The sequence below is a fragment of the Sciurus carolinensis genome, unplaced genomic scaffold, assembly GCF_902686445.1.
Source record: "Sciurus carolinensis unplaced genomic scaffold, mSciCar1.2, whole genome shotgun sequence".
Classification (NCBI taxonomy): Eukaryota; Metazoa; Chordata; class Mammalia; order Rodentia; family Sciuridae; genus Sciurus; species Sciurus carolinensis.
In genome coordinates, this window is record NW_025920185.1 from 837,051 (window position 1) to 846,870 (window position 9,820).

The 9,820-nt window shown below is 36.9% G+C and overlaps 1 pseudogene; it reads left to right on the forward strand.

Moving 5' to 3' along the window:
* The first annotated feature begins 6,809 nt into the window (after nucleotides 1-6,809).
* LOC124974854 (14-3-3 protein theta-like) lies at nucleotides 6,810-8,078 on the forward strand (annotated as a pseudogene).
* Nucleotides 8,079-9,820: the final 1,742 nt, after the last annotated feature.

Genomic DNA, 9,820 nt, shown 5'->3' on the forward strand with positions numbered 1-9,820 from the left:
CAACACAGCACATGATACTTTCACTATAACCTTTGTAGCTTTGAAACTTAGATATTTTTATCTTTTTCCCCACCTTTTCCCTGACGTTCTCCCTGATCTTCTTTTTCCAAAAATTCTCCTTCCTTATCTTTTTCTTAATCTTCTCCTCTCTGATTTCTCTTCCTTGATCTTTGCCTTCCTGAACTCTCCCCCATAAACTCATTTTCTCTGAATCCCCCCTGTAAAAGACTCCTGTTCCTGCTGAGAAGGAGAATCATAGTCTTTAGAACAGGAGTTCCCTGTTTCTCCTTTTCTAGCAAAGCAATAAATCATCTTTTTCCTTTTGCTCAAAACTGTGTCCTCTATATTATATTGGCATCTGGAATAAGAACTGAGATTTTGGCAATAAATTTGGCACCCTAGATGGGACCTGAGAGTAGCCCCTCCTCCAGCTTTCTTGATCAGGCTTGGCCTTTAAGTGACTCCAAATTCTATGACGAAAATACAAGATGACTGGAGAGTTTGTTGAGAGCAGACTGCTGAATAAATTTGGTGATGGTGTGAGTTTGTCTCAGACTGAACCAGAGGAACTGTTCTGAGTAGAGGGTGAGACTTAAGGACTGTCCCAAGAGCTGTTGAAGCACTTTTAGCTTTGGGGATTTCCTGTCTTTTTTTCCCTAAATTGCACAGTTGCTCTATCAGTTGCTTTAATTTGAGAAAAAGGAAACTGAATACAAAAAATTGTGACACTCTTTGCCATTTGGTCTTGGCCTTGGTCATTTGGTGTGCACACCAAGACCCTTGATTCCATAATTCTTCTTTGTGGAAACATCTGATTGCTTTTTCTTGGGACATCTGTGACTCCAATTGTGTGGAAATCTTGATTCAGTGGGACTTAAAATCTAGAGAGAAGTACTTCTTTCTTATCCCTTCTGGGTTCTCATCTGTTTGTTGGCCTTAATCATTGGAATTCCTTCTGGTTTTCTGTTTATTTATATATACAAATGCCCCTTTGGAGATATGACTTGTACTTCACTGGTTTTATTGTTAGTCTCTTGGAAAACATCTTGGCTGGTCAATTTAAAGGTTTCCATCTGTTGGCCATGGTTTTGGGGTTCCTCTCTGGTTATTTCTCTCTGTTTCTCTTTTGTACAAGATTTCAGTTGGAATTGGTCTGTGGAGGTAAAGTGAGTTGAAAATAGGGCCACCTTTAAGTCTATAACAAAGTTTTTTTACTGTAATAATCTGATTTTTAAATTGCCTCCTAGATTATTGTACAATTTTTCATTTGGAGTTGATATGTCCAAGTTAAGTAAAAGAAAAAATATATTCATGCAAGTTTGTCTGTTTAAATTGTTCCCATATTTTAGCCCTAGTTTTGATGATCCTCTCTTTTCTGTACATATAGGTACAAGCATGTCTAGAGAATAATAGTTTAGTCTAACAAAATCTGGAATTAGATCCTATAGGGATAAACCTGATTAAGAGAAAGAGGGTTTACTGTTAAACAATCTGGACTTTAAATGATTTTTCTGGATTATAATACAATCTTGACATTAAGTTGGTCTGCCAGGGTTAAAGTATATGAAAGAGATTCTTTATGTACAGGTATTTGTGCAGATGCATAAAAGGGGTCTGAAGTATCAAGAACTAAGTTGAAGATGCTAAATCTCAGTTTGGCCCCAGGAATTTGCAGATCATCTCATTGAAGTCAATCACACTACACCTAAACTGAGGGGGATCCCAGAAAATCTGTCTAGCCTGTAAAAATTTGTCAAAGAGAACCTGGCCTTTGCCCTGCCTTCCAATGCCATTTTCCATGGAGGGTGGAGGTTGCTGTCCACAAAGGATGTGGCAGTACATTCCAGAGCTCTCAGTTTCTGAATTGGGGACAGAAATATTCTCCCTTTTTAAGATCTAACAATATTATAAGAATATTCTAAGAATATTCCCATTTTGCCAGGGAATATTCATTACTGGGGTAAAGGAATTCTTGCTATAACAGTTTCTCATACAACTAAATGTCTGAGATAGTTGCAGAATCTATAAATGGTTAAACAAACAACTGTTACTTAGTTTACAACAATATAGTAGACACCCTAAATTTATGTGACATGGTATATATATATATATATATATATATATATATGTCACATGCATATATATATATATATATATGCATCTGAGAACTCCATCTCTCTAAGCCTTGTCTAAGTTTTCTGTAAAAATTTATAAAATGAAAGTTTATATAAGCTTACTGGCAAGATACCAATAAGTTCTCTCTTTGTACATTGTATCTGACATAGAAAGGTCATACTGTCATTTGATGAACTGTCTTATATCTGCTTGTTTTGACTAAGTCAATTTATGATCATTAACATTGTTTTCTAAATGTATAAGAGATTTAAGGCTATCCTTTGATTTTTTTAATCCATGTTGAACTGTGATTATTGTCACCATGCACTCTGTATTGTAAATTCTACCTTAACAGTTAAACTTAATAAAATGTAAAAAGTCTTCAAAGATCACTTTGCCATGTTGGTATTCTTCAAAGTACAATTAAGTGTAACAAAAGCCTTGCATTTGTATGGAAATAATAAATTTGATTGGTATTTACTCATGCATTTGATGTTTTATAGCTAAAGTAACCTGTTTTCAATAAGGAATATGTCCAATTTTGTGTGACTCTTCACACTGTAATTGGAATTTAAATGTATTTTTGGAAGATAGTAAAGAAAGCCTGATCTGTTTAAAGGTGATATGGTAAAACATGGAAGGATTCTGCCACTTTTTATGCAAAAATAAAGTTAAAAGCTATCTCAGTCTGTCTTTTATTTGTTTTCAAATATAATGTTGTACTGTGTTAGTTGTGAAGAGACCCACCTTACCAGAGATACAACTTTACCTCCCACTTACTCCATGTTAGAATGTCTCCAAAATAGTCTATATATCAGTTTATTTAAAGTTGTGTTCAAAGGATTGATTTTTTTGTAAAGATTATTTTTATCTCAGATAGGGAATATAACATATACCTAAAAGTTCAGGAATATAAAAGTCATTTTTCTTGGTTCATAACCATAAGAAAAACTGAAAAAATTTTTTGCAATGTTAATTTTATCATGTATTTTTCATGTAATATAGAAAGTCTAAAATGCTTACTTCCAGTACTAATACTAACTCAAATTAAATTAAAGGGGTATCTGTACAATTGTATATACTGAAGTTAAAACCTTTTATTCTTTCTTTAAACAGGTGAAACTGTCTTGCCTGGTGTTTAAACTCAATAACATGGTGAACAATGCAAACAAGTGAAAGGCCCACAGAAAAAGCAGCCAGGATTTTAGCTTTTCAATCTAAAGTCATCCAGGATTCAAAGAAATACAGGACCAATCTCTGGACGCTGCACCTCTGGTGAGTCACCTGATCTGCTGATAAGGGAAATTGATAGAACCCTTGAGAATAGGAAGCTAGTCAGTGCACATTCTACTAAGAGATGGGTCAATGGCAATGGAAATAAGCCTGATGCATCCAAGAGGAGCCACATATGATCAGTCAGACCTGGACCCATCCTGACAGTTGGTACATCTTATAGAGGAAAACTAAAGAAGCCAGGATGCTTGGCACCTTGTCTCCAAGAGTGATCTCTGAGGAATCTCAGCTGACATTTAAGAGTATATAGGACAATTGTCAGTTTTGACCAACTTGTTCTCAAACACCTGACAGGAGAGTAAATTCTGTGCAGAGTCCCACATAGACATTTAAAAGGAAAAGCAATGGTTTTTAATATAACTTAAGAGGTATGAGGACCAAGATGGTGGAATATCTTGGAGCTAGAGAGTGACTGCATCTCATGTCACTCCAGAACTCAGCATTCTAGAAGAGGAGGTATTGAAAGACTTGGGACTAACTCACAGCCACTGGGTGAGTCTCTCCCGCTGGGTGAGGTTTGGCATGGGTAGCAGACCTGGACCCTAGACAGATTCTTGGAGCAGGGCTGGGCAGCAAGAGGCTTCCGCAAACAGTTAGGCTCCCTCCAGTGTCAGGCCTGTTCCACAGGCAGCTTCTCGGACCAGGACAGCCCAGTGAGAAGCTTTCCTCACACAACTAGCCCACACCCCAGGAACCAGCGGCGGGTCCAGACTGCAAGCAGCTTCGTGGAGCAGGGTCAGGCAGCGAGAGGTTTCCACAAACAACCAGGCTCCCCATTCCATGCACAGTCAGGCTCCCTCCAGAGGAAGACCTGGTCTGCAGGCAGCTTCTAGAAGCAGGGTCGACTATAAGACAATAGAGGAAATCTGCAATATCTTAGTCCCACTGATACTTGACCAATATGTGTAAACAAGGGAAGAAAATATACCAAACAAGCCTAGATGCTATATCAATAAAACCCAATGACAGCATGGCAGAAGAAATGTCAGAAAGGGAGTTCAGAATGTACAAAATTAAAACCATCATGGAAGCACACAAGGAGATGAAAGAGCAAATGCAGGCATTGAATGATAAGATGAAAGAACAAATGCAGGCATTGAATGATCACAGCAATCAACAGTTAAAAGATCAAATACAGTAAGCAAAAGATCATTTCAAGAAAGAGTTAGAGATACTGAAAAAAACAAACAAATAGAATTCCTTGAAATAAAGGAAACAATAAACCAACTTAAAAACTCCATAGAAAGCATAATCAATAGGATAGAACACCTGGAAGACAGAACCTCAGACATTGAAGACAAAATATTTAATATTGAAAACAAAGTAGACCAAACAGAGAAAAAGGTAAGAAATCATGAACAGAATCTACAAGAATTATGGGATATCATGAAAAAGCAAATTTAAGAATTATTTGTATTGAGGAAGGCACAGAGAAACAAACCAAAGGAATAAACAACCTATTCAATGAAATAATATCAGAAAATTTACCAAACCTGAAGAATGAAATGGATAATCAAGTACAAGAGGCTTATAGGACTCCAAATATACAAAATTACAACAGATCCACACCAAGGCACATTATAATGAAAATACCTAACATACAAAATAAAGACAGAATTTAGAAAGGTTGTGAGAGAAAAGAATCAAATTACATTCAGGGTGAAACCAATAAGAATATCAGCAGATTTTTCAACCCATACTCTAAAAGCTAGAAGGGCCTGGAACAATATTTATCAAGCCCTGAAAGAAAATGGATGCCAACCAAGAATCTTAAACCCAGCAAAACTTACTTTCAGATTTGATAACTAAATAAAATTCTTCTATGATAACCAAAAGCTAAAACAATTTTCAAAAAGAAAGCCAGCATTACAGAACATTCTCAGCAAAATATTCCATGAGGAAGTGATGAAAAATAATGATGTAAATCAGCAAAGGGAGGAACTAGCCTAAAGGAACAGCCAAATAAAGGAGAAACCAAGTCATGTCAAAAAACAAAAATGAGCCAAATGACTGGGAATACAAATCATATCTCAATAATAACTCTGAATGTTAATGACCTGAACTCATCAATCAAAAGACATAGACTGGCAGGTTGGATTAAAAAGAAAGATCCAATAATATGCTACCTGCAAGAGACTCATAGAAAGACATACCCACAGACTAAAGATGAAAGGATGGGAAAGAACATACCATGCACATGGACACAGCAAAGAAGCTGGAGTATCCATGCTCATTTAAGATAATGTGGACTTCAAGCCAAAACTTGTCAGAAAGGATAAAGAAGGACATTTCACACTGCTTAAGGAAAGCATAAATCAGCAAACATAACAATCATAAATATCTATGCCCCAAACATTGGTTCATCCATGTATGTCAAACAAATCCTTCTCAACTACAGAAATCATATAGACAACAACACAATAATGCTAGGTGATTTTAACACACCTCTGTCACCACTGGACAGATCTTCCAAACAAAAATTGAATAACAAAACCATAGATCTCAATAACACAATCAACAATTTAGACTTAACAGACATATATAGAATATACCAGCCAAAAGAGGGAATACACTTTATTCTCAGCAGCAAATGAATCCTTCTCCATAATAGACCATCTATTATGCAATAAAGCTAATGTTAGCAAATGCAAGAAGATAGAGATATTACTTTGTATTCTAACAGATAATAATGGATTGAAATTAGAAGTAAATGACAGAAAAAAAAACAGAAAATACTAAAAAACCTGGAGATTAAAAAATATGCTACTGTATGATGAATGGATAACTGAAGACATCAGGAGGAAAATAAAAAAAATTCTTAGAAGTAAACAAGAACAAAGACATATCATATCAAAATCTCTGGGACACTATGAAAGCAGTACTTAGAGGAAGATTTATTTCATGGAGCATATTCAACCAAAGAAGAAAAACTCAACAAATAAACAACCTAACACTACAACTCAAAGCCCTAGAAAAAGAAGAACAGAGCAACACCAAAAGTATTAGAAGACAGGAAATAGTTAAAATCAGAGCTGAAATCAATGGAATTGAAACAAAAGAAAAAATTTAAAAAATTAACAAAAATGAATGTTGGTTCTTCAAAAAATAAACAAAGTTGATAAACCCTTAGCCACACTAACAAAGAGAAGGAGAGAGAAAACTCAAATTACTAAAATTCGGAATGAATAAGAAAATATCACAACAGATACGATTGAAATACAAAACATAATTAGAAGCTATTTTGAAATCTATATTCCAACAAAACAGAAAATCTTGAAGACATCAAAAGGTTTCTGACTCGCATCGCGGCAGTGGAGACGAGAAGCTTTCGAGGAGGAGGACTCCCGATCCGGGTGGGCGCTCGCCCTCGCTTGCCTCGCCCTCGGCCCGGCCCCCGCGCCATGGAGAAGACCGAGCTGATCCAGAAGGCCAAGCTGGCCGAGCAGGCTGAGCGCTACGACAACATGGCCACCTGCATGAAGGCCGTGACCGAGCAGGGCGCCGAGCTGTCCAACGAGGAGCGCAACCTGCTCTCGGTGGCCTACAAGAACGTGGTTGGGGGCCGCAGGTCCGCCTGCAGGGTCATCTCGAGCATCGAGCAGAAGACCGACACCTCCGACAAGAAGTTTCAGCTGATTAAGGACTATCAGGAGAAAGTGGAGTCGGAGCTGAGGTCCATCTGCACCACAGTCCTGGAATTGTTGGATAAGTATTTAATAGCCAATGCAACTAATCCAGAGAGTAAGGTCTTCTATCTGAAAATGAAGGGAGATTACTTCTGGTACCTTGCTGAAGTTGCATGTGGTGATGATCAGAAACAAATGATAGATAACTCCCAAGGAGCTTACCAAGAGGCATTTGATATAAGCAAGAAAGAGATGCAACCCACACACCCAATCCGCCTGGGGCTGGCTCTTAACTTTTCTGTATTTTACTATGAGATCCTTAATAACCCAGAGCTTGCCTGCACACTGGCTAAAATGGCTTTTGATGAGGCCATTGCAGAACTTGATACACTGAATGAAGATTCATACAAGGACAGCACTCTCATCATGCAGTTGCTTAGAGACAACTTAACATTATGGACATCAGGGCAGGAGAAGAATGTGATGCAGCAGAAGGGGCTGAAAACCAAACGCAAACAGGGTGTCATCCTTCTTCCCTCAAGAAACCTTTTTACACATCTCCATTCCTTATTCCACTTGGATTTCCTATAGCAAAGAACCCCATTCATGTGTATGGAATCAACTGTTTATAGTCTTTTCATACTGCAGCTTTGGGAAAACTCCATTCCTTGATTTATGTTTGTCTTGGCCTTCCTGGTGTGCAGTTACTGCTGTAGAAAAGTATTAATAGCTTCATTTCATATAAACATAAGTAACTTCCAAACACTTAGTAGAGGACTAAAAATGTATCTGGTATTTAAGTAATCTGAAACAGTTCTACAAGTGACTGTGTTTTGTATTACTGTGAAGATAAGAAAATGTAGTTAAATGCAATTTAAAGAGTGTTCTACATAACCTCTTAATTTCTACATTCCCTTCCTTATTCTTTGAGGGTTTCCTTTCAGTAAGCAACCTTTCCATACTCTTACTGTATTCCTTTTTAGTAGGAATCCAGAAGTATTAGATTGAATGGGAAAGCACTTGACATTTCCTGGCCAGGGGTCACAAATTCAAATGTCTCCTGTGTATCACCTTACCTATCTGTGATAACAGGGAGTTTCCTTATTCACTCATCATTTGCTGCTGTTTAAGTTGACAACTTCCCTTCCCAATAAAAATTCACTTACACCTCCTGCCTTTGTAGTTCTGGTATTCACTTTACCATGTAATAGAAGTAGCATGTTGCTGCCAGAATACAAGCATTGCTTTTGGCAAATTAAAGTGCATGTCATTTCTTAATACACTAGAAGGGGAAATAAAAGTACCCAAGTCCAAGTCTAAAACTTTAGTACTTTTCCATGCAGATTTGTGCACATGTGAGAGGGTGTCCAGTTTGTCTAGTGATTGTTCTTTAGAGAGTTGGACCACTATTGTGTGTTGCTAATCATTGACTGTAGTCCCAAAAAAGCCTTGTGAAAATGTTATGCCCTATGTAACAGCAGAGTAACATAAAATAAAATTACATTTTATAAAACCATTTACTATGGCTTTGTAAAAATTGCACACCCATATTTTAAGGGACAGATGAATTTACTACTTTCTGAAGTTGATTGATACTTCCCTTTTATGTAGTAGTGATACCCATATTTCTGAATTGTGGTACACTTGTCTGGGGAGTCCTGGAAATGTGTAAAATTAGACTACAATTTCTTAGTGTTTTACCATAAATCAGTCTCGTGGTCCTTCTCTTCCTCAGATGTAAATGATATCTGGCTAAGTGTTATGGAATAAAGTGGACATTTTAAAACTAGAAAAAAAAAGGTTTCTAGAGACCTATGAATTACCTAAACTTAATGAGAAGGACATACACAATTTAAATAGATCAGTTTGAAGTAATGAAGTAGAAGTCATCAAAAACCTACGAACAAACAAAAGTCCGGGACCAGAAGGGTTCTCAGCTGAGTTATACAAAACCTTTAAAGAAGAGTTCATTCCAATACTTCTCAAAGTATTCCATGAAGTAGAAGTGGAGGGAACCCCCCCAAACTCATTGCGTGAAGCCAATATCACCCTGATACCTAAACTAGACAGAGACACATCGAGGAAAGAAAATTTCAGACCAATATCCTTAATGAACAGCAATGCAGAAATTCTCAAATTTCAGCAAGTCGCATACAAAAATATAATAAAAAGATGGTGCACCACGATGAAGTGGGTTTTACCCCACGGATGCAAGTTTGGTTCAACATTCAGAAATCAATAAACATAATTGACCATATCAACAGAGTTAAAGTCAAGAATCACATGATTATTTTAATAGATGCAGAAAAAGCATTTGATAAAACACAGCACCAATTCATGTTCAAAACAGTAGAAAAAATAGGGATAGTTGGAACATTCCTTAACATTGTAAAGGCCATCTATGCTAAGCCCATGGCCAATATCATTCTAAATGGTGAAAAACTGAAGCACTCCCTTGAGAACTGGAACAAGGCATGGATGCCCTCTTTCACCACTTCTATTCAACCTTTTTCTTGAAACCCTAGCCAGAGCGATTAGACAGACCAAAGAAATTAAAATGTTATGAATAGGAAAGTGAGAACTCAAACTATCTGTATTTGCTGAGGATGTGAATATATATTTAGAGGAATCAGGAATTTCTACGGGAATGCTTTTAGAACTCATAAGAGAATTCAGTAAAGTAGCAGGCTATAAGAACAATGCTCATAAATCTAATGCAGTTTTTTACATAAGTGATGAGTATTCAGAAGAGAAATTAGGAAAACTACCTCATTCACAAAAGCTTT